The 26,125-nt window shown below is 34.4% G+C and overlaps 1 protein-coding gene and 1 long non-coding RNA gene across 11 annotated transcripts in view; one reads left to right on the forward strand and one right to left on the reverse strand.

Annotated features, from left to right (window-relative positions):
• LOC105488914 (zinc finger protein 385D) overlaps positions 1-26,125 on the forward strand; it is a 988,258-nt gene that overhangs the window by 446,352 nt on the left and 515,781 nt on the right. The window lies entirely within an intron of this gene.
• LOC139361858 (uncharacterized) overlaps positions 1-26,125 on the reverse strand; it is a 157,575-nt gene that overhangs the window by 121,500 nt on the left and 9,950 nt on the right. The window lies entirely within an intron of this gene.

Consider the following 26,125-nt stretch of genomic DNA (forward strand, 5'->3'; position numbering starts at 1 on the left):
TTGGGAGGCCGAGGCGGGCGGATCACGAGGTCAGGAGATCGAGACCATCCTGGCTAACACGGTGAAACCCCGTCTCTACTAAAAATACAAAACTTTGGCTGGACGTGGTGGCAGGCGCCTGTAGTCCCAGCTACTTGGGAGACTGAGGCAGGAGAATGGCGTAAACCCGGGAGGTGGAGGTTGCAGTGAGCCGAGATCGCGCCACTGCACTCCAGTCTGGGCGAGAAAACGAGACTCCATCTCAAAAAAAAAAAAAAAAAAAAAAAAAGTCATGGAATTAAAATGGAAAAAGACCATAGAAAACATCCTGCCTAATCACTATACTTGGTAGATCATTGTTTGCTTCACTTACTTTAGCTAAGTAGGAAATTTTATTATACCTGACATTTGAGTTAGCTTAGTGCATGCATACAATACTACTCTATTTCCAAATAGATAACTGTGTTCACCCATTTAGTGGCAAGTTGCTTACTCTCCATGTATCTCACATTCTTCGTCTGTCAAATGGGAAAAAGAATAACTACTTGGCAAGTAAATTGGATGTGCAGATTAGGAAATACATATGTAAAGCACAGGTTTTTACAACATCGCAAAATGCAATGTTAGATCAGAGTATTTTCAATTCGTTGAAAATAATAGATAATTTTTATCATAGAGTGTATTGGTATTCTCATAATAACAAAATTTCCCCCAAAAATGGCATTATCAAGATAGTAACATATAAATTCCATAAGCTAGGTCACACAGCTAAGAAAAATCAAAGTTTTGAACCCAAATATTTTGTTTCCTGGGACTTCCCTTTTAACCACCATACAATAGAAATGGTACTCAACTCATTTAATAGTTGTCTACAGAATACAAAGTAGGGATTAAAATAAATTGTATCATCTTTTTTCATTGGCTGGAATCACAGTTTCAAAGATAATTTGCTTTTGTCCCTCATTGATCTTTATTAGTTAAAACACTTTAGATTTAACATTTTTTGTTTTGCGGCCTTTGACAAAACATGAATTATCTAAAAATACTTTGGATGGATCCTCTGTGGTGTAATTTTATTTGAAGTAACTTCTTACAAAGTCGATACTCTTTTTGCAGTATTCAAAACTATTCATGTATTATGACATTGACAAGTATTTTAAACAGCAGATTTTTACATATGATATTTTCTTCCTTAAAAATAAATATATTTTGGAACCTCCCTGACCACTGTATATGAACTCTTTATACTTCAAGCCTACTCTTATCCTCTTAGCCTATCTTGTATTTTTTATTTTTTCACAGCATTGAAATATAGCTGAACTATAGTACATACTTATAATCTGACTGTTGTCTATCTCCCTAACTAGAATCTAAGTTCCTTGATAGCATATAGACTAGGTTTGTTCTGTTTTGTTTTCATTGCTACACTTCAGCAAGAAGGAGAGTTTCTGGCATAAAATATAAACTTTGTTTGACATGAATGTTGAACAAATTGATAATACCCAGATCTAATATTGCATTTGCTACATTGTAAAAATCAGTGCTTTACATATATATTTCCTAATCTTCACATTCAGTTTACTTGCCAAGTAGTTATTCTTTTTCCTGTTTGACAGACGAAGAATGTGAGATACATGGAGAGTAAGCAACTTGCCACTAAATGGGTGAACTGGGTGAACTGGTGTCAAATCCACCTGTTTGCCTTTAAAATCCATAAACACTTTTTTTTTTTACTACATCACATTGCCTGATGATACGTTACACTTTAAATTTTTTTCATATGTTGTGAAAAAGGAAAAGAGAAATATCAGTAGACAATGTCATAGTTTGTGGTTTGTCAGAAACTTATAAAATAACACAAACAAGGCAAAAGTTTCCAAAGACCTCTAAAACAAAAAGACCCAGGGAGGAAATAAGAAAGGAAATAAAGGAACTGGAAAGAAGTGAGGCATGTTCAGAGAAAATTCATTTAGCTCTAACTTTTCCTTCCTCACTGGTTAGTCTAAAGAAGCTTTCATTCTTCTTTCCCTGGGACAACTTAATATTCTTCCATTCGTCACTCCCTATGTGAATTCTCTCCTTTTGCCAAATGAGTTTACTCAATGTCATCTGAACCAGGAACTGCGCTTTACTTATATAGATCTCTCACATCTGAGGCCTTCCCTTCTGATGACAGAAAAGCTTTCCATTCCTTTTCCAAAGTCTTTCTCCTATCGAATCTAGTGCTTAAAACTTTCAGCCTACAACTACAGTAAGCCTTGATACAATCTCAGGGCATCAGTTATTGAACTCATCACAAATTGTTTTAAGACATTTCTAATACAATTTTTTTAACACTTGATTTCTCTCCATCTATATTTTCTTTTTTTATTATAAGGACTGGATATTTAATTCCTTCTTTACTATACTTAGGAGCTCAACAGGGCTTGATTGAATGACTGTTTTAAAATACAATGCAACTTATAATTTACAATATAAAATTGGTGGATGGGTTTTTTTAGTGAACAAGTATATAGTTTTTAGAGGCCTAAATTCTTTCTGAGTTCTGTGGTAAAAAGTTTTATGATCAGGTCAAATTATGTTTTGATTTCATTTTCACCAGTCTTACCTTCTGAATGGTCTTTGAGAAATTCCTTATGTTCCCGAAAATAGAGATAACAATACGTACATAACAGTGTTGTTATTCTGACTAAATGCATTTATGTTCATATTAAACCCCTGATTTAGAGCCAAAGTAGGTACGAAGTAGAAGCCCAATAAATGCAAATTATGGTGGTAGTGATCATCGTTGGTATTTCATTGGGCAAATATAGGGACTTTACCACATTCTTGCCCTAGTAATGACAGCACAACATTAGTCTCCACTTGTCTTTGTCTTGACTGACATTTTAAACTCCCTTTTAGTTGCCAGCATGGAAAATTAGTTTAGTGAGAAACCTGCCCCATCAGTGTGATATCCAGAACTTCTAGCAACCAAATTCCAGAGACCAGGAAGCACAAAACACAGGCCTTTAACTGGAAGACTTCACAGTTCAGTTCAGTGACTGCCTCATGAGCTTCAAACAATGAAGAACACACTTATATGCTAAATTGCAAAGTAACGAATAAAATTAAAGTACAAACTGGGAAGGCCTGAAACTGGAGAAGAAATAGTAGAAGGAGTGAACTTAACCTTGACTTTGTAGGATAATAGCCTTTGTACTGAATTACACATACAAAGATGGACATAGAAGGTAGGGGTGTTGAGGTGGACATTAATTTTAGGGGAAAGGGCACATGAAACACAGTAAGAACGGAATGTCTATGAGTACAGAACAGCAATGAGCAGTGTGACTGACATGGCAGGTGTCTGATGCAGTTGGAGAGGAAGAATGTAGCCAAATTGGAGACATGCTTAAAATGTAAATAGTAGCTTCATTGAGAGATAGTAGGGAGTGGAGAAAAATCCCATGCTTATCATCTGAGCAGTATATGTGGAGTCATTGTCTGAACAAGGTCTAATTCATGTATGGGCTGTGGGCAGGCCAATAATTGCCTAGAAACATCTGGACTACTTTCATTCTCTTCAATCGCTGCCCCCCTCAGCACTTGCAGCCCACATAAGTTACAGGAGGTGCATTCAGGCTTAGACCTGATACACTTCGGGGACATGTGTCACACTGCCCTGAGTCACTCTCATCTGCCAGGCTCACCAGTGTCAGTCACAAAAACTTTCTTCTGGGCTCTTGTGCATAATTAAGAGAAAGCCTCTGTTAACTATAGGGTCAAAACCTGCTTAGGTATTAGAGCAAATTATCCAACTGAAATGGATACGTTTACAAATCTTAGTTTGGTGAAGAAATAAAATTACATTAAAAATGAAATTCTAATTGTCTACAATGTTCTATGCATTGGGATTCTGTTGTGTTGAGTATTATTTGAGGCAAATAAAAATTTGGACCTGCTTTGTTACATAGAGATTTTGGCACTGTGTTACTATTTCTGGAAGTTACACATCTGCCATACAGAAGAGTTTGGACACTTGTTGCAAGAAAGATATTTTTCGAAGAATGTTATTTTCTACTTTTGGTCTTTTTGCTTAAGACATTAATGATTGGAAAATGTTTGTGTTATAGAGGCTATTTAAAGCTACATACATATTGTCTTCTATTAACTATATTTTAAACAAGCGTTGGGTTGATAAGACCTTAGAGAATGCATAAAACATTTAAAATTACTGAAACATTTTTTTTCATCGTTAAAGGGAAAACACATTTTTTTCCTGTTCACATCAAGTTGTAGGGACACAGAGATAATTTTTCTTTAATTTCATGAAAATAACGGTATTTAAATTTTTATAATGTACATGTTTTAAAATTTTTATTTCTAAGCATAAATATAAATATAAATACATTTTTAGAATTCAAACAATAGTGAGAAATTCAATATAGCCGAGGACACCTCCTCATCATTAACACAAAACATCTTTTTTAAAGTTTCTTGATGAGATTTTACAAAGATGTATTAGTGTAGCTAGAATACTTCTAGCATAAATAATTATTAATACAATATCAAATAGGTCTGTAGGTGAACTCAATTACAGTGGCACAATGGGGCAAATAACTGTAAAAGTCATCGGCATTATTGTTCTCCGAAGGTCAAAGGCACTGGAGTGGAGAATGGTGAAATTAGATGACAGAGCAGAATAAGAGGCTGTGATTGAAGACGTTCTGGATCACAGACCTTTATTGTATTTTGATTTTTTTTAAAGCTTACTTTATTTGGGCCTTTCATCTGTGAAAAAAATTAGTGTATATCGCACTATACTTTGATTTAAGTATTTGAACTTTTTATGAACACACGTTTTTTCCATCTCAAAAAATATTTTTCTTTCTTGCAGCACTCCAGCTGTGAGGCTAACTTCTATTAGTAGTAATGCAAATCTCTCTGACACAGAGTAGTGCTTCTTTCTCTGCTTATTACAGTGTTACATTATAACCTTTTATATCCATAAATACTTTATGTGCAAGAACCTGAACAGCTGAGATGTTAACAGAGTTTAACCACTTGGAAGGGAAGTGTTTAAATTTAGCAATTCACTGCTAACCTAGTTACAACTATTCCTAACCTTTAATTTCTAATAAAAGCCCAGGAAGTTTACAGATTTATTTTATTTTTCAACATAATGAGGTGAATAAAATCATCCAGGTATTGCCTCAGTTTTTGAGTCTGTAAGATTTTTTAAAATCTTAGCTTTTAATGAGGACAAAAAACTTGAATATTTATTCATCTTGAGCTCTAAACTATGCTAACAACTGGGTGTACATGGCTGCAAAATAAGATGAAGTTTATGTCTTCATTAAAGTTTCTAGTAGAGGAAATATTTAACAAGTAAACCTATAATAAATGAGCATATAATTATAAATTATGATAAATGCTATGAAAAAAAAACTTTGAGCTCCATGAGAACGTTACAAAAGACACCAATTTAAATTGTTTATCTCACAGAGTAGGACTAGTAACAGTAAGGAAAAATAGTATTGGTGAAAAAGCTGCTTTGCATAGACCAGTACTGACATAGAAAAAACAAAAAAAAATTGTTATACATCTCAGCTAATATACTCACACTACTTTAAAAATCTTGAGAGTTTTTAGTTTCAACATGCTAATGTGATTGAAATAAGTCTTTATGTATATTGTTTAAAGTCACACTTATCTTCTCTCTTTCCACTCTGTGCCATATCCCTGTTTCTCTCTTCTCCCAAACAAGATTTCTCTCATCTGGTGACGTGAATAAAACTACATTCTTGTAGTTATGCAAGGCTGAGGCTCTTGAATTGCCTTAGACCTATCTTCTTATCTACTCCCCCTCTCTCACCTCCTCATCCCAGTTAGCTGTGTAGCTGGTCTCTGGCCATATTTGTGTTCTACTCCAATTCATTCAGCACCTTTCAAGAGACCAGATGAAATGGCTTTCATCTTCCATTTCTCTCCCCAGGAATCTTCAGTGTTCCCCTATTCTGTTGCACTTAGAACACCTCAAACTCAACATTCAAGACCCTTTAAAACATGACTCTACTCTGATAAGCCAAACTCTGTTTATGTGATGTGAACAATTCTAAAACCTCACATGATGTGAACCTCTGCTTATAAGTCAAAGGAAATCAAGAAAAGGTACTCCATTGGGTTATGCACAACGAAAAACAAGGGGCAAAATAAAACTTAGTTTCAAGTTCAGTTTGTGTTTTATCTACTCTACCTTTGCTCTCCTTGGGCTCATATTTTAGGGAAACTGAGTCTGCCCCATGGTCTTCATTGTATGTGCTAAGTAAAAAAGGTCACTTCTAAAAAGACAAGCAACTTTTTACTCTTCCCAGAAAAGTGGACAGATAGGAAATTGTTTTTGGTCTACGGAATTATCGAGTGCACAGGTCTGAAAGGGACTCTAGGAAGGCAGGATTGAAAGAACCAGCAGGTTTTGAGGCTGTAGCATGTGACTTAACTATCTAGGTTCAAACCCACTTGCCAGTTTGTGTTCTCAGTGAATTACTTTAGATCTATGTCCCAATTTCTTCATTGTTAAAATGGGAATAATATTCAAGTCATATAGTTATTTGGAGGATAACTGAGTTAATACAGCACTTACCACAGTGTTTTTTGCTTAGTAAGTGCTACAGAAGTGTTTGTTATAAAAAACAAATGAATCTGTTTTATTGAAATGATGTTCTTATAAAAATTATTTTAAGGCATGCATAGCACAAAAAATTGGCTTAATCACTAATATCAATGGCGTATACTTTTGGTAATCAGAGAACAAATACTACTCCACAGCCTCTCTTTCTATACAACTTATTAATACATCATTATGCACTTAACTAGATAAATAATGCATAAAGGAAACTTATTAGTCAAATCAGTTAATTAATGTGGCATAGTTTTAAGGAGGATCCTTTATAGCAACATGCAACTAAGAGCTACCAATGCACCAAGTACCACTGGACACTGAAGTAAAATGTTTTTGCTCAACTTCTTATTCACATCAGCTAAGACATAGCTAATATTTGTGCAGTCAGACTTCTATGTTTAAGTGGAGATGAGAATTATTTGGTAAATAAAAATGTGGTGAATCAATGTGCAAAAACCAAATTAATTGTAGTTAACAGATTTGTTTACTCATTTGCTTGCAAAACAAGCTCATCTGTTAATACAGTCAAGCTGCCAGCCAAAGCAGCCTTCCTCAGGGCTGAAATTGCTTAATTAATCCTTAACTGCAGAAATATGTCCCCCAAACCTGAACTCTCTCATTGTATCACTAAGAGTCCCTCTTGTTGCATTATCAATTTGTAGTCAGTTTTTTATTATAATCTATTTCTAATGTCTTTGTGATGTAGTCAATAAATAGTTTGTCTTAGAAGCTAAAGTTACATCTATATTTTGCATATGTGATTGCAAGAAAGGGTTATCTGGTAAAAAGCCAAAATCTTTTTTACACACTGAATATTTAACAATATGTTTATTATTACTAACCTCAGAATAAATAATTGATGGCAGTTGCTAGTAATTATAAAAGCAGCAAAATAGCTTAATTGGAGATTTAAAAATCTATTGGCAGTTATTTCTTGCAAATTGTTTTTATTTGGAGGGTTTACATAAAAGCATAGAGCATATTTCAACCAAATGCAGCTTTTGGTATTCTAGATTTTGTAGGCTTTTCTTCACTCTAAATATCTTCCTATCCAAAAAGAAAAAATATACTTCAACAATAGTTGTTTCCAACAATACTTGAGTTCCAAAGTAAGATTCAACAGAACTAGTAATACTTGCTTCTCAGAACTAAAGAAAATGTGTTCTAGGACCTATTAAATACCGCTTTTTTCCCTTGGCTGAAAAGCATGCTTGATTCTCTTTAACACTGAAAGAATGATTTATTTCTAAATGTTCATTTTTCAGCACTTTTTTTTTAGTCAAAATTAGGATTTTTTTTTTAATTACCAGTGACTTACTATGTAAATAATAATGACTAACTGAGAGGCAACAATGCATCAGGCAACTTTTATGTACCTTTTACACATTATTTGGTTCAATGTTCCTGGTAATCTTATGATTATGTGTAATTAACTCCTGTCTGGACTTGAGAAAACAAAACCTAAGAGAATATAAATGCTATAATTAATAAACCAGGAGATATAAAAGTTGTTTAGATTTTGTTATTTCCGGGCATCTTTGAATTGATTTGAGACATTTTGACTTTCTCAATAAGATTTAATTTATATGAAGACTCAACAGTAGAGTCATATTTAGGTAAGATCCATTTATTAGTATTTGTCATGGTATACAGAAATTATAGATTCTCATTGTTTTCTCTAATACAAAGTAATGCTGTATTTTTGTTTTCCATGTTAATGCTAAATGCCATCATGTTAGGCCCATATAGTACAAAGCAGATCTAGAGGACCTGATCCTGAGATACTCAGGTAATTATGGTCTATGAAGCATTGCCTTTTTCACAAATGGGGACAAATACTATGTATTAATATCTCCTTAAATCACCTTCAATAATCTCATGTATTAATATTTTAAACTAGCTCACAGTTACATGATTTCAAATGTACCATAGACTAAGGTATATAGGTCAAATAGCAAAAGCTATACAAAGTCAGAGAAATTTCTTCTGGGGACAGAGAAACAAAAGAAGCTGTGATGGACCTTTGCAACTCCTAATTTCACAGATCTAGAGAAGTTCAGGTGTGGAGGGAAAGGAGAAAAAGCAACATAAAATATTATTTGGAAAACAATTGAACCAAGTGTTATTTTATTGGTCTTTGAATATATAGCTCTGCAAATTGAGATGGGTTTTTCTATTGTAAGTCCTGGAGAACATCACCACACAGAGAAATGGCACGGGAAGCTGCCCAGAGCTCCAAGATTCAGGAATTTTTCCGCTATCTCTCTTGGGTTCAGAACTTCAACATCCCCTGGGGGAAAGTTTGGCCAGTCAGGTTTGGAGAAAGTCATACACCTGCTCTAGCTTTGTGATCTCCTGTCCCAATAGTCAATTTCAGTAAATGCTTCAAGATAGGCCCAGGTAACAATCCCAAATTAATTATATTATTCTCATAGTTAATATCAATTCTAACCATGAAAATCGCTATGAAAAGGAACACGCATAGTTGTAAAAATGTTTTCTATGCTGTTTTTATTCTGTAGTACTTTCTGGGACAAATATGATCAGAAGTGGTTGGCTTTTTAGAATCTGTTCACCTGTTCTGCTTGAGAAACCATAAAGTCAAGAAATAAAGTGAGATGGCTTACTAGTCCAGCATGTGGTTTTTTTTTTAACCTCCTTAACTTTCTCAAGAAGAAAATAATCCTGACTCCAGTTCAATTGACTGTTAAAGCTTTTGGCTCCCCACCTAATCAGCCACATAAAGTAACTGCACTCAAGATACCTGTCAGGGATTATAACATCAAACTCACTACTATTCAATATTTAATCAAAAGCTCTGTAGAGAGATAACAATACCTATGGCAGATAGCCTGAAGGCAATGTTTCCCACCCCTTAAAAATTAAAAACAAAATATCTATCCCCATATTAAGTCACAATTAAAGTGCTGCGTTATATACTGAAAACTTGCTTTCACTAATTGCATTTTGAATCTTTTTTCTTTAGTTCTAGATTTAGGAACATTTACAAAGGCAGATTAATATGGTATTTATTGTAAAGATGTCATTTAGATTACTGTTTCCTATATCACAAAGGGCTTTTACACGTAATATTTGCCTTCATCAAGTCACAATTTTTAACACCATTATTGAGTTGAAATGTACATATTATAAAATTGACTCATTTAAATGTACAATCCAATGACGTTTAATACATTTACAGAGTTGTATAAACATTATAACAATCTAGTTTTGAACATCTATCATCCTCCAAATACCCCTCTTGTCTCTTGTAGTCAGTTCCTGGTCTCACTCCAGCCCAAGGCACCCATTTATCTGTTTTCCTCTGCATCTAGCATCTCTCAGTAGCACAGTATGTTGGGGATGCTTCCATATTGTAGAATATTCTTGTTTATTGCTGAGATATGTTCCACTATATGAATATGCCATCTTTTCCTTGCCCATTCACCAAGTGATGGAAATTTTGGATTGCTTAAAGTTTTGGTTATTATAAATAATACATTTTTGTGTGGACATGTTTTTCATTTCTCTTAAGTAAATATCTAGGAATGTAACTTCTAGGTCATCTGTAATTTTATTTTTAACATTTTCAGAAATTGTCAAATTATTTTTTGAATTGATCATACCATTTTATGTTGTCACTACCTATGTGTGCATTTCTAGTGTCTCCTCATCCTCTCCAACACTTGTTACTGTCTTTCCTTTTTATTATAGGCATTCCTAGTGGGTAAAATAATCATATATCATTGTGATTTTTAATTTGCATTTTCTTAACTACTAATGATATTGAGCATTCTTCAGGTGCTTATTAATTAGACATTTGTATATTTTTCAATATTCAGATCCTTTCTCCATGTTTAATTTTATTTGTCTTTTTTTTATTGGATTGAAAAATTGCTTTGTGTATTCTGGGTACAAGTCCTTTATCAAATATGATTTTTCCCTCATATGGCTTGGCATTTCATTGTCTTCAAAGGGTCTTTTTTAAAGCACAGCAGTTTCTTATTTTGATGAAGTTGAATATATAAGTTTTTAATGGATTGTGCTTTTAATGTTATATGTAAGAAATCTTTGTGTAACCCAAAGTCTTGAAGGTTTACTTTTTCTCCTGTATTTCTCATAGTTCATCTGTTACATGTTGGTCTTCAATAAATTTTGAGTTATTTTTTATGTATGGTGTGAGATAAAGATCTAAATTTATATTTTTGCATATGGGCATCCTATTTTCGTAGCACGATTTGTTGGGAAGACTATTTTTCCCTCACTGACTTGGCTTGGCTTCATTGTCAAAAATCAGTTGACCACATGTATAAGGATTAATTTCTCATCTTAGTTCTGTCCACTGCCTTCCTTATGCCATTATCATACTACCTTGATTATCGTAGATTTATAGTAAAATTTTAACAATTGATGAATATGTTCTCTTATTTTATTTCAAAATTATTTTAGATTTTCTGAGTCATTTGCATTTCTATATAGTTATCACTTTCTTGATGGCTTCCTTTGAAGCCCAAATTTTTGAAATTAGAGTGAAGTCCAGAGTATCTATTTCTTTATTTTGTTGCTTATGTTTTTGGTGTCTTAGCTAAGTAGCAATTGCCTAACTAAGATGATAAATTCTCCAGCCTGGGCGACTAAGCGAGACTCTGTCTCAAAAAAAAAAAAAAAAAAAAAAAAAAAAAGATGATAAATTCTTTTATATATTCTTCCAAAGTATTTTTAGATTTGGGTGTTATGTTTAAGTCTATGATCCATTTTTGTAGATGCCCTTTATTAGTTTGAGAAAGTTATTTTTTTATCTCTAGTTTGTTGAGATTTTTTGTGACAAATGAGTATAATATTTTGTCAAATGCTGCATCTATCTTAAGAATCATGTGATTTTCGTTCTTTATTTTATTGATATGGTATATTATGTTAGTTTATTTCTGGGTGTAATCCAGCCTTGCATTCCAACACTATATCCAATTTGGTTATGATATATAATCCTATTTATATGTTGTTGGATTGGTTTGATAATATTTTGTTGGGGACCTTCCATCTATATTTATGAGAGATATTGAATTACAGCTTTCTTTTCTACTGATATGTTTGTTTGGCCTTAGCATTGTGGTCATTGTAGCCTCTTAAAGTGAGTTGTTAAATGTTCTCACCTTCTCTGTTTCCTTGAAGAGCTTGCACAGGATTGGTGTTATTTCCTTTTAAATTGTTTGACAGAATTCACAGTAAAACTATCTGGGGCTGTGTTTCTCTTTGAATACTTTTAATTAGTATATCAACTTAATTGTTATAGATTTATTCAGATTGCTTATTACTTCTTGGGTTACTTTCAGAAATTTATGCCTTACTATGAATATGTCCATTTTATCTAAATAGTCTAAGTGTTGGCATAACATTGTGATAATGTTTCTTTATTTTAAAATTTCTGTAAAGTTGGTGTTGCTGTCCCCCTCTGATTCCTCAATTTGGTAATCTATCTCCCCACTATTTTCTTTTTTAGTATAGCTAAAGTCTTATTATTTTTTAACCTTTTCAAAGAACAAATTATGAAATATGTTCCACGTGCAACTGCAAAATATGTACATTCTGCTGTTGCTCAGTGGAGAGTTCTATAGATGTCATTTAAGTCCAGTTGGTGATAATGTGATTCCTTCACTCTCTCCCTCTTTCCCTCTCTCCCTCCCTGCATCTCTTTCTTCTTTCCTTCTTTTCATCTTTCTTCCTTTCCATTCCTTTCTTTCATTCCTTCATCCCTCCCTCCCTCCCTTCTTCCTTCCTTCCTTTCTTCCTGTGCTCTTACTTCTCACCTAGGCTATAGTGCAGTGGTGTGAAGATAGCACACTACAACTTTGAACTCGTGGCCTCATCTTAGCTTCTCCAGTAGCTGGAAGTACAGGCACACACCACCCCACCCAGCTAACTTTTTTATTTTTAATGTTTATCAAGTCTTGCTCTGTTGCCTGGGGTGGTCTTGATCTCCTGTACTCAAGTGAACTTCCTGCCTCAGCCTCCAAAAATATTGTGATTTCAGGCACAAGCCACCATATCTAGCCAATGTGATTTCAGTATTCTGTCTCCTTACTGACTTTCTGTCTAGCTGTGCTATCTGTTATTAGAGTGGGATATTGATGTCTGCAACTGTTGTCATTGAATCATTCATTTGTACCTTGAATTCTTTGGAGCTCTATTGTTAGATGCATATGTGTTTTTAAATGTGTAGCTCCCTAAAAAAATGTCCCTTAGTTTATTATAAACATCACTAACTGTCTCTAGTAAGATTTTTGTCTTGAAGTCTGTTTTGTCTGTTATCAGTATATTCACTCTAGTTCTATTATGTTTACATTGTGCATAGCATACCTTTGTTTAAACTTATATTAAACATATTTGTGTTTTTAAATCTAAAGTTTGTCTTCTATAGAGAGCATATAGTTCAATTTTAAAAATTCAGCCCAGCAATCTCTTTCTGCTTCATTTTAATGCTGAGTATTCCATGATGTGAATATGCTATCATTTATTTAATCATTTACCAGTTGAACATATGAGTTGTTTTCAGTTATTATAAATAAAACTGCCAAGAACTGTTGCACACAGATTTTTATGTGAACCTAACTTTCCGTTTGTCCAAAATAAATAATCAGAATTGCAGTGCAGGATTTTCTTAGTCCATTTCGCCTTGTTATAAAGGAATACCTGAGGCTGGGTAATTTATATATTAAAAAAAGAGGTTTATTTGGCTCATGATTCTGCAAGTTATACAAGAAGCATGGTACCAACCTTTGCTTCTGGTGAGGGCTTCAGAGAACTTCTATCCATGGCTAAATGAGAAAGGCAACAGGCATTACAGGGCAAGAGAATGAAAGGAGAGAGAAGGAACGGAGGTGTCAGGTTCTTCAACAATCAGCTATCATGGGACCTAATAGAGGGAGAACTCCCTCATTACTGCAAAGATGACACTAAGCCATTCAGGAGTAATCTGTCCTCATGACCCAAGCACCTCCCACTAGACCCTACCTTCAATATTGGAGATCAAATTTCAACATAAAATTGGAGAGGACAGTTCTTTGTAGATTCTGGATATTAGCCCTTTGTCAGATGGATAGATTGCAAAAATTTTCTCCCATTCTTTAGATTGCCTGTTCACTCTGATGAAAGTTTACTTTGCTGTGCGGAAGTTCTCTAGTTTAATTAGATCCCATTTGTCTATTTTGGCTTTTGTTGCCATTGCTTTTGGTGTTTTAGTCATGAAGTCTTTGCCCATGCCTATATCCTGAATGGTATTGCCTGGGTTTTCCTCTGGGGTGTTTATGGTTTTGGGTCTTACATTTAAGTCTTTTTTCCATCTTGAGTTAATTTTTGTATAAGGTATAAGGAAGCGATCTATAAGGACACATACACGCGTATGTTTATTGTGGCACTGTTCCTAATAGCAAAGACTTGGAATCAACCCAAATGCCCATCAATGATAGACCAGATAAAGAAAATGTGGCACATATACACCATGGAATACTATGCAGCCATAAAAATGGATGAGTTCATGTCCTTTGCAGGGACATGGATGAAGCTGGAAACCATCATTCTCAGGAGACTAAACACAAGAACAGAAAACCTAACACTGCATGTTCTCACTCATAAGTGGGAGTTGAACAATGAAAACACATGGACACAGGGAGGGGAACATCACACACTGGCACCTGTCAGGGATGGAGGGCTAGGGTAGGGATAGCATTAGGAGAAATGCCTAATGTAGATGACAGGTTTATGGGAGCTGCAAACCACTGTGGCACATGTATACCTATGTAACATACCTGCACAATCTGCCCAGGTACCCCAGAACTTAAAGGATAAAAAAAAAAAAATTGGAGAGGACAAATATCCAAACTACATCAAGGGTTATACATTAATTGCATGTTTAGTTCAATTAAAAATTTCCAAAAATTTTCAGAGTGGCTATGTTATTTTACATTCCCACTATCCATGTATAAGTAATCCAGATTTTCTTCATCTTTACCAATATTTGTGGTTATCATTATTTTTTACTTAGCCATTCTGATAGTTATATAGTAATATCTCAGTGTGGTATTAATTTGTGTTTCTCAGATGACTAATGATGCTAAATACCTTTCATTTGCATATTTGTCATCGGTATATCATTTTGGCAAGGTGTTTCTTTATGTCTTTTGCCTATTTCTAATTGGATTGCTTGGTTTTTTACTGTCAAGTTTTGTAAGTTCATTGGACTATATACTCTAGATATTAGTCATTTTTGAACATCTGGTTTGTAAATATTTTCTTGTAGTCTGCAGGTTATCCACTCATCATCTTTATAGGTCTTTTGGAGAGTAAATACTTATATGTTTGATGAAGTCCAATTTATCTTTTTTTTTTTCCTTTTGTGGATTATCCTTTTTGTGTCAAGTCCCAAGAACTCTGACTAGTTCTAGATGAATAAACTTGTCTCCGTTGTTTTCTATTTTTATAAAAGTTGTGTAATTTTGAATTATGTATTTAAAACCACATTTCATTTTGAGCTAATTTTTGTATAAAGTGTTAGATTTATATTGAAGCTAAACATGTTTTTGTGTATACCTGCCTATTTGTTCCAACAATTGTTCTTTTCTCCAATAAATTTTGCGTCTTTGTTAAAAATTGGTTAGGCATGTTTGTGTGGGTCTATCTCTGGATTCAGCTTCATTGATCTATGTGGCCATCCTTCTGCCAATACCACACGACCTTGGTTATCACAGCTATATAAAAAGTCTTGAAATTGAGTAATCCTGTTCCTATCACTTTTTCTTTTTCAAAAGTATTTTAGCTATTCTACCTAATTTGCCTTCCATATATATTTCAAAATAATTGTATCTATATCTATAAAATTCTTGCTAAGATTTTCTTAGCAATTGGGTTAAATCTATATATCAATTTGGGCAGAATTGATATCCTTAGTGTGTTCTTCCAAACCATGAACATGGTATGTACCTCCATTTATTTTTCTCATTTTTCATTATCGTTTTGCAGTTTTTAGTTTTAGCAATTAAGTCCTGTATATGTCTTGATAGAATTAGCTGGCTTCCTCTGCCACTGCTGTAGCAGGAGGAGGAGGGCACCACTTTCTTACTGCCAAGTAGGGGTAGAAGTCCAGGTTCCCAATGGGCCTCAGTTGACCAGCTAAGTGAGGAGAGACTCCTTTTTAATTTTGTGGGGGGTGGGGGGGGGGAAATTCTGGCTCCTTACTATGCCTCTCTTCAGAATGCCTTGGCTGAGAGCAATGAGTTTGTTATTACTGTTCCCCACTTGTCTCTGCTAATACCATGGAGGTGTGGCCTTATTACTCCCTGGATATGGATGAATGTTCCAGCTCCCCATTTGGCTTTCTCTGACACTATCTTGAATGGTACAGGGTACAGGAGACAAGGATTGCTTGTTATAGATTAGAGAGGTTGAAATCTAGGATCCACATACAGCCTTTTGTGGCATGGATGGTGTTGGGGCCACAATTTTTTTTTTCTGGTGTTTCACTGGGGTTGAGCAGTTATTGTCTAAAAGTTTTCTGTGATACTAGGTTGCCCCTCTTCTGTCCCTTGACTAAAGAGGGCAGGATTTCGTTAGGGCTTTTTTCATCTGCACTCTTTGGCATGTTTGGGAGCTGGCTTTTTCAGCCTTAAATCTGGGAGAAATGACAAAAAAGAAACTCAGGAAGCTAACTACTGTATTATTCCTTGGATTTTACAGTACCTTGTGAATTTGTCGTCTTCTCTTCACCTTTAAGAGTGTTTTTATGTTTGCATTGTATATAATGTCCAGGGTTTTCAGTATTTAGTGGGAGGAATAGGGAAATATACATCTGTTCCATTTTCCAGGAAACAGGAGTTACTACTTACTTTTTATGCACAAATTGCTGATTTCTGCGGTTGACTGAGCTATTATCTCATTGGTTATGTGCTCTGGCTTTTACCACAAATGAAAGGATAATTTTGGTAATTTTGAGGGAGAAATATATTATTTTAACTTTTCAGCATTCACGTTTGACTTTATTTTATTCCAGGATTTTCGTTTGAACTTTTATTTTAGATTCAGGAGTTACATGTGTAGGTTTGTTACATGGTCACATTATGTGATACTACGGTTAACTCAAGAGTTAGTTTATTAACCATTGCCTCCCTTCCCTCCCCCTTCTAGTAGTCCCCAGTTTATGTCCATGAATATCCAATGCTTCCACTTATAGGTGAGAACTTGTATTTGGTTTTCTGTTCCTGCATTAACTACCTTATGATAATGGACTCCAACTGCATCCATGTTGCTGCAAATAATACAATTTTGTTCTTTTTTATGGCTGCATAGTATTCCATGTTGTGTATGTACCACATATTTTTATCCAGTCCACCACTGATAAACACCTAGGTTGATTCCATATCTTTACTATTGTAAATAGTGCCATGAGGAACATGCAAGTGCATGTGTGTTTTTGATAGAATGATTTGTATTCTTTTGGTTCTATATCTAGTATTGGGATTGCTGGGTCAAATAGTAGTTCTGTTTTAAGTGCGGTGGGAAATCTCCAAACTGCTTTCCCAGTGGCTGGACTAATTTACATTTCCATCAATAGTATGTAAACGTTCACTTTTCTTTCCAGCCTCTCCAACATGTATTGTTTTTTGACTTTTTCATAATAGCCATTCTTACTAGTGTGACATGGTATCTCATTGTGGTTTTGATTTGCCTTTCTCTGATGATTAATAATGTGGAGCATTTTTTCATGTTTGTTGGTCACTTGTATGTCTTCTTTTGAGAAGTGTATGTTCCTGTCTATTGCCCATTTTTTAAACCAGGGCAGTTTGTTTTTTGTTTGTTCAGCTGTTGAAGTTCCCTATAGATTCCATATTAGACCTTGGACAGATGTGTAGCTTATGAATATTTTCTCCCATTCTGTAGGTTGTCTGTTTACTCTATTGATCATTTCTTTTGCTGCGTGGAAGCCCTTTGGTTTAACTGGGTCTCACTTGTCAATTTTTTTTCTTCCTGTAAGAACAAAGATCAGATGGCTATACGTGTGTGACTCTATTTCTGGATTGTCTATTCTGTTCCATTGGTATACGTACCTGCTTTTGTACCAGTATCATGCAATTTTGATCGTTGTAGCTTTATAGTATAGTTTGAATTTGAGCAATGTGATGCCTCTAGCTTTGTTCTTTTTTGCTTATTATTGCTCTATTAGAGCTCTTTTTTAGTTCCACATGATTTTTATAAAAGTTTTTTTTTTTCTAATTCTGTGAAAAATGACGTCGGTAGCTTGATAGGAATAGCATTGAATCTGTAGATTGCTTTGAGCAGTATGGCCATTTTAAATATATTGATTCATCCAATTCATGAGCATGGAATATTTTTCCATTTGTCCATGTTATCTGTGATTTCTTTTAGCAGTGTTTTGTATTTCTTCTTGTAGAGACCTTTCACCTCCTTGGTTCATCAGGAATGTTGACCTGTCATTTTCTTTTCTCATTGTGTCTTTGCCAGGTTTTTTGCTTATTTGTTTGTTTGTTTTTATCAGAGTGATGGTGCCTTCATAACACGAGTTAGGAAGAAGCGTTTCCTCCTCAATTGTTTGAAGTAGTTTCAATAGGATTGGTACCAGCTCTTCTTTGTATGTCTGGTAGAATTTGGCTGTGAATCTATCTGTTCTGGGGCATCTTTTGGTTGGTAGGGTTTTTGTGGTTTTCTTTTTTTTTTTCATTACTGATTCAGTTTCAAAACTTGATGGTGTTCAGGGTTTCAACTTCTTCCTGATTCAATCTTGGGAGATTGTGTTTCCAGGAATTTGTCCATTTTCTGTAGATTTTCTAGTTTGTGAGCATAGAAGTATTTACAATCATCTCTGAGGATCTTTTGAAGAAATACATTCTTGGCTTCTTATTCTGTACATATGTATGTCTCATTTTTTTAGGTGTTTTCTCCATCTATTGCATTTTCACAATGCTTGTAAATAAAAAATCCTACCTTTTTTTAAATGAAGAATAAACATAGCTTCTATTGATGGTTTTGATATCATAAGATTTACTTCTGGGCATATGAAAAATAAAGAAATACAAGATTTAAGAACCTCTGTTTTTTGTCTTTAAGTAATGTGACATATCTTGTCATAGGTGCATGAGCAAATGGATTATATAACTCTTAATACATTTGGCATCCTCTAAGAATAGCATCAATTTCTATATTTAATGATTGCCTATTACTGATGGTGCAAATACATACTGCAAGTGTTACGTGATTTGGGGGAGTGAAGGGTGCGAGGGATGTGGTTAAATATACCATTTAATTGATGCTTTGTTCTTCAGTATTTGTTTTTCTTAAATGAGTTCAAATGTATGTTCATATTTTAATATATTTTGTAAAGCTGGCATGTATTGAAGTCAGCCATCAAGCAGTGTTATAGATCAATCTGCATGGTGGTTGTCATAACAGGGAAATAACTCCAACTTCCTCAAATCTCTCATTTTCTTTTTTTTTTTTTTTTTTTTTTTGAGACGGAGTCTCTCTCTGTCGCCCAGGCTGGAGTGCAGTGGCCCCATCTCCACTCCCTGTAAGCTCCCCCTCCCGGGTTCACGCCATTCTCCCGCCTCAGCCTCCCCTGTAGCTGGGACTACAGGCACCCGCCACCACACCTGACTAATTTTTTGTATTTTTAGTAGAGGCGGGGTTTCACCATGTTAGCCAGGATGGTCTCGATCTCCTGACCTCGTGATCCGCCCGTCTCAGCCTCCCAAAGTGCTGGGATTACAGGCGTGAGCCACGGCGCCCAGCCAAATCTCTCATTTTCTTGACTTTACTTGTTAGAGCTGCCAGTGTGGGGACAGTTGCCTAACTTCACCAATTATATTTACTTTACTCCACCCCACAAAATTATATATCCTAGAGCATGAAGGAAAAGAAGTTCCATTTCATCTTTGTTTGTTTGTTTGTTTGTTTGTTTGTTTTTTGGCATAGTATCATTATCAACCCTCTTCTTATCACTGAATGATTCTTCCAGAATGATCTCAGTCACTTTCAGGGCTTAATTAAGCCTATACTAAAGACTCACAGCTTTCTATCTGTAAGCTCTGAAGTCTCTTAAAACCCAGACCTAAAAAAAATCCTACTAATATCTCTATAATATCTATACATTAAATGCAACAAATAAATAAAATGTAGCATATTCAAAATGTCACAGCTGTAACAATTACCCCAAATCCCTAGAGTTATAGCATGCAATTTTTAATCTTTTTTTCCTTAAAAAATATTTATCGTACACAACTGTGTTTGAAGCACCACGTCTGTCAAGGCCTGGTCATAGTGTCAAGTCACAGTATCTCTCTCACAAAGCTAAAATCTGTAGAGACAGAGTCTCATAAACCAGGGGTCAGTATACTTTCTCTAATTGGCCTGATGGTGCATAGTTTAGGCTTTGGGGGACACGTACAGTCTCTGTTGCATATTCTCTTTGTTTGTTTCCTTTTAACCATTTAAAAATTTGAAAACCACTATACCAAAACATACTTTGGCTAGATTTGACTCTCAGAACATATTTTCTCAACCCCTGGAAATGATTTCAATGCAATGTGATGATTATTCTAACAGGAGATTGTTATTCTTATGGTATTTAAAAAATGCTTATAGAGGGAGCTTAGAGGAAGGCACACAAAAGTCTTTGTCTAGAAATGTGGCAGAGAAACTTTGGAAAAGTTATTCAGAGTGTGTAATTCCACATTTTATATTCAATAATATCAAAATGGAAGATGCTAGAAAAGCTTCTTAAAAATCTGAATTTGTCGTTGTCCTAAGTGTGTTCTGAAGAATGCTAGTTCTGCAGGATGGTAGTATGAGCTACTGTTAAAAGAAAAGGGGGAGTTACATGGTTAAATTTAGTAAATACTGGGTTTAACAAAGCTAATTCTAGTCTGCCTGCAGCAATTATCAGAGCTTTTAATATGCATGTGAATCATGCTCTCTTGAAGTGGAAATGCGGCTGTGGCAAGAAACTATTCCCAAACTTCTCTGCTCACAGTCTGTCTCCCACTACTTGTTTTGCTTACCTTTTTTGAATTGAGATATGATTTACATAGTGAAATACACGGGTCTTAAGTGCACAGTTCAGTAAGTATTGGTAAATGCCTACATCCTTATAGCCCGCAACGATATCAAAATATAGAACATTCCATCCTAGAAAGGCAGGCAGCTTTCAAAGTGCATTATAATTGTAATTATGTTTGCAACCGAAATGAAATGTCAAACTCCCTGATGCCAGGCAACATGTATTTTACGTCTTTGAACTCTTAGTGCCAAACTCAGTTCCTGATATTTGGTTGACCATAGTACATGTGTGAATGAATGAATGAAGACTGAATACTAACATTATTCTTCAACATTATCTAAATCCTTTGGCAATATTTATAATAATACTATCAGAGAAAGATATAACAGACAACTCTTCAAACAAATGTTATTAGAGAAGACCATGTCCATGATACAATTTAATGCATTATGAAACAATCTGATAGCAAGTGAAGAGATTTTAAATTAAGGCTGTCTGTTTGATAAAAGTAGAAAGGATTTGAATATTTTCTCTTAGAAGTTGGGATCTAGGGCAAGTATTTGAAATATAACCTTGAAGCTAATGAATAACAAAGGATGAGTCGGAAGTTAAAGACATTGATTAATATCACAAGATCTCGCTGTCAAGAAGTCATTTCATTCTGAAAATTTAACTTAAATGATTAAAAATGGGAAGATAAAGTGACTTAAACACTGCACACTTCTGCCAATAAAAAGATAAACGTCATGTTATAGAATTATAAAATGATATTGGAATAAAGACAAAGAGGAATAATGTCAAAAGTAATGAATAATTTATTGTTGTTGTTTTTTAAACCACAGACCCTGTAATACCCTCTGCTATTATTTCTCTTTTCCTCTCATGTATACTGTTCACTAAAACTATTGACATGAGTATTAATGTGAAAATTATGAGCATTTCACATATAATCCAATTTGAGGAATGAAAATATATCATTCAGGTAAACCACCCAAAATTATCTGAAATATCAAGAAAGACAATTTTAGAATTACAAACTCTTCACTTAAAAGTCACTACTTTTACTTGTTCTGTTTTCGGAGAGAAAAACCAAATAACCACAATAATAATAACTTCTTCCACTTTCAAGTGGAGTCATTAATAAGTCTTGGATCATTCATTTCTTTAGTTTCCTGTCATTGTTTTGGCCTCTTGCTTTTCTGTTTACACGCTTACTTAGGAAAGGCCTGCCCTAAGACTCGTCTACTGTCTGAGCATAGGCCATATAGCATGCAGAAGATTTTCATTTTTGCTTTTCAATCATATCCCCCATTGCTAAATTTTTCCACAGTTTAAAATTTGGGTAAACATTGATTTAGTGCCTACTGTATTCTCAGCTTGTTACAACATATTGAAAAGCATTCTCAAATATTCCAGGTTGCAAAACTCTGCTCCATCTCTAACTCAAAGCGCAAAACTCCTCCTTGAGCAATAAATCCAGATTAGCTGTCATATAACTTGTTAAATGTATATGTTACATAGCAAGTATTTTCCATGTGTGAGTCATCTACAGTTATGAAGTATACTTTAAGTTCCTAGTTTGCATTCACTATATATTTTGCTTAATGACTGACTAGAGTGTTAAATTGATGATATACTGAACATACACCAATGGATACAGTGGAAAAAAGAAAAAGCATTGCTCTGAGTCAAGAGACTCCACTTAGCCACTGAGGGTAGAGATATGACTCTTGTAAAGATAATGAGTTAATGGTTTTTAATGACTTTTTTCCAAATAAACTATAAAAAGAGTCCATGACAAATTTTTTTCTATTCCCATGTATATGACTCTAAAACTTCATAAAGTGAAGCAGAAAGCTGAGAGTTTATAGTCAACCAAAGAAGCACAGCTTCAGTACATGAAACTCTAAAAGAACAATCTTTTCATGTCATAGCAAATGAGACCAGTAGATCTCTATTCCAATGCTTTCCACTTGATAAAACTCCTTCATCTTTATCAGAAGCACCACCATTCTCTCTAGAAATGGTAGATTCATAAGGTGTTGTTTTGAAGATGGAGTCTCACTCTGTTGCCCAGGCTGGAGTTCAATGGCCTGATCTCAGCTCACTGCAACCTCCACCTCCTGAGTTCGAGCGATTCTCTTGCCTCGGCCTTCTGAGTAGCTGGGATTACAGGCGTGAACCACCACGCCCAGCTAATTTTTGTATTTTTAGCAGAGAGGAGGTTTCACCATGTTGGCCAGGCTGGCCTCGAACTCCTGACCTCAAGTGATCCACCCACCTCGGCCTCCCAAAGTGCTGGGATTACAGGCATGAGCCACTGCACCTGGTCAGATTTTTAAGATTTTGTTTCTCCAAAATATCTTGTGTCTTCTCCGTTTTAGGGATAATAATTCTTTAATGGATTCTCTTTCTTCCCTTCAAACTAATTAGCAAAACAGACAAATTTTAAAATATGTGATTTTTCATCTACTAAATCGTCCACTAAATCTACTATAAACGTGATAATAACCAGCAGCAGTGGGCGTGTGGGGGAGCTAATACTGATCGACATCCAGAATGGGATTGGAAATTGATATATCTTTCCAGAGGGTAATTCGTCAATGCTAAATGAGATCTAAAGCTAAGTTTCCTTTTACACACACAAGTCTTTTCTAGGAGTATTTGGCAAATAAAGATACCTACTACAATGCTTTTGTTTATTATATTGAATGTTTAAAAATACCCCAAATATCAAACAATAAGGAATGGGTAAATTGTAGCAGACCTTTTCCAAAATTTAGTATGAATTATTTCAAGTGTCTTTTGCAGAGAATGTTTACTTGAGCAGACTAACAGTAGAGTGTTAAAAATACAGTTACAAAGCACTTCACATATAGGCTATACTGGAAAAATTTATGCCAAAGCATATGCAATTGACTATATACAAGTATATTATTTGTGGTTAAAATAGTGACTTCGGGGTATAGAAATATGTGCCATTTTTCTTGTTCTTTTTGCTTATACTCTCTCTAAAGTCTAGAATAAGTATTAGTTGGGTGCAGATTATATTTTGGATATAAGTGTAAAATTTAAAATATGCATTAGAATCAGTAAAGCAGATGATTAGCCCAACAGAAAATCAAATCAGTAATGTGGTGGGTTAGTTTGAAGAACAAATTTAAATAGTAAAATAAGATTCAAATACCAGAAAAAAGTATACACAATATTTGTTATTTAAGTTGACAAAATCTATCTAGAAAATCTTTATTAGCTTTGAATATTCAAATTTTCTCTTTATTTTAATTATGTATTTCAAGTTTTGTTGCATTGTGGTTAACAAAATATGATCTATAGAGTTTTTACCTTGTGATATACATGATGCTTTTAATGTACAATAATATACCTTCAATATTCATGGACATTTAACAAGAAAGAGTCCTTTTTCATGTTGGAGTACAAGATTTGAAATATATCTTTTAAAACAAAATCTAGTGCATACTTGGCTGTTATTAGTCACCTTTTCTGCTTTTACCCAGGAATTTGATGAAACCATTTTAGCTTTTCAGCTGCTACTGACCAGTGTAATAAGAGCCATAGCCATGGTAGTCTCAGCTAGAAAACCTCATTCTGAGTTATTTTTGCTGTGTTTGGTAAAGTTCCTTCACTAGGGACAAAAATTATCCAACCAGCCCTCAGTTTGCCTTGAATCCCATCAAAGGTATGAGGTGTCTTTGCTTTTTGACTAATTTCTAAATAAGTCCCTGATTTCCAACCTACCCTTGATATTCCATCTTCCTAATTCTCTGTGCAGTTGACCTACTTATTGGTTTTGTACTGGGATATAAAGCACTTTGTTGTTTTTGTTTTGTTTCTTTGTGTATGGGTTGAGGGGTGTTAAGGGGTAGTTCAAGGTCTCTTGAATGAACCAGTTGCTTTACTGTAAACACTAATACAAAGCATCAATACAGACAATATTTGCAAAGAAGCACATTTACTTATTTTTACCTTGTAACAGAAAAAAATAAGTTAAAACTAGAACCTTAAAAGAATTGAAATGAGATACACCTACATTAAAAAGAGGCATGATAGTACTTCCAAAGTTACACAATGCTATTAAATGGTTCATGCTTACAGTTCTATTTACCTTGTCTTGAACTGGCAAATACCTGCAATAATAATAATGCTCATCTTAAAGAAAAATAACCTCAACCCAAGGTGCTTTTGGGGAAATGAGAATCATAGTGTCAGCAGTTCTATAGTATAGAGAATTTTAATGAAATATAAGCTCTGTTTCTGAGATTCTAAAAATAAGTATCTAATCCCAGATAACTTCAGTACCGTCAAGTCACAGCACCTAGAATTTCTGAGCAGTAAGGAAAAAATGCTGTGTGAATGGAACGACAGAGAAGTATGTAAGGTGTTAACAAACATCCAACTCTTTTTTTGTATTTCTACTCATTCTTAAAGTAATTTTTACACTCTGGATTTCTATTAAACATACTTTTGGTGACTTATATTAACCAAGTCATGCTTGTGGTATTTGCACACATACTAATTTTGGATTTTTTTAATGAATTTTTTGCCATTTTTTTAGTGTCCAAATCTGTCTGGGCTAAACATCAAAGTAATTTACCAGAACATTCTTGGATTTGAAATGAACTCTTGGTAAAATAAAGACTTTATCCTTCAGATAATGAAGTGGCTTTTTAATAAAAATAAACCAAGGGGCACTCAGAATATTTCAAGTAAAACTCTTTCTTAAGATGCTATACATTCATGATTTTATATTTCACTTCCTTTTCAGCAGCAATGTACAGCATTTGTTTTTATTGTAACTTCCAGTACAATGAAGTGATGCATTGTAAATAGATGCCTTTCTTCATAATCTCCTGTTTCTAGAAATGTTCATAATTTAAATAATTATGTATCTCGACTTCATGCCAATTATATTTGCTCATCTAGGGACTGAATTTTAATGAGGTATGTGAATGAGTTTTCATTGATATGATCTTTTGGTAGGAACACAATCAAATGAGAAAGGTTTAATCTCACATATTTTCATTTCTTCAACATTTGAAAAAGAGAGATAAGACCAAAAAAAAAAAAAGTCAAACAGAAGCACTGAACAGAAGACAGTTTAGAGACTGAATAGTTTAAGTACATTTGAAGATAATTTACTTTCTAACACTTGAAGTCAATGTGATTTAGCTAAAAAATATAAATGTTAACTGACCCACTTCAAGAAAATTAAAATAAACACTGTGACCGCATTCTGTCATGCTTGAATTAGTCTGCTAGTTTTAGGTTCCCTGTCTACTAAAATTCTGGAGCCATCTTCATTTTTTTAAAGAGTGATTTAAGATGCTTCCAATGTTAAACTGTAGGCTACATGTGTCTCCCTGTGAATGGACAAAGCACAGTTTCCCGGAGGAAGAGGATTT

This window comes from Macaca nemestrina, chromosome 2 (assembly GCF_043159975.1).
Source record: "Macaca nemestrina isolate mMacNem1 chromosome 2, mMacNem.hap1, whole genome shotgun sequence".
In the NCBI taxonomy this organism is placed as follows: domain Eukaryota; kingdom Metazoa; phylum Chordata; class Mammalia; order Primates; family Cercopithecidae; genus Macaca; species Macaca nemestrina.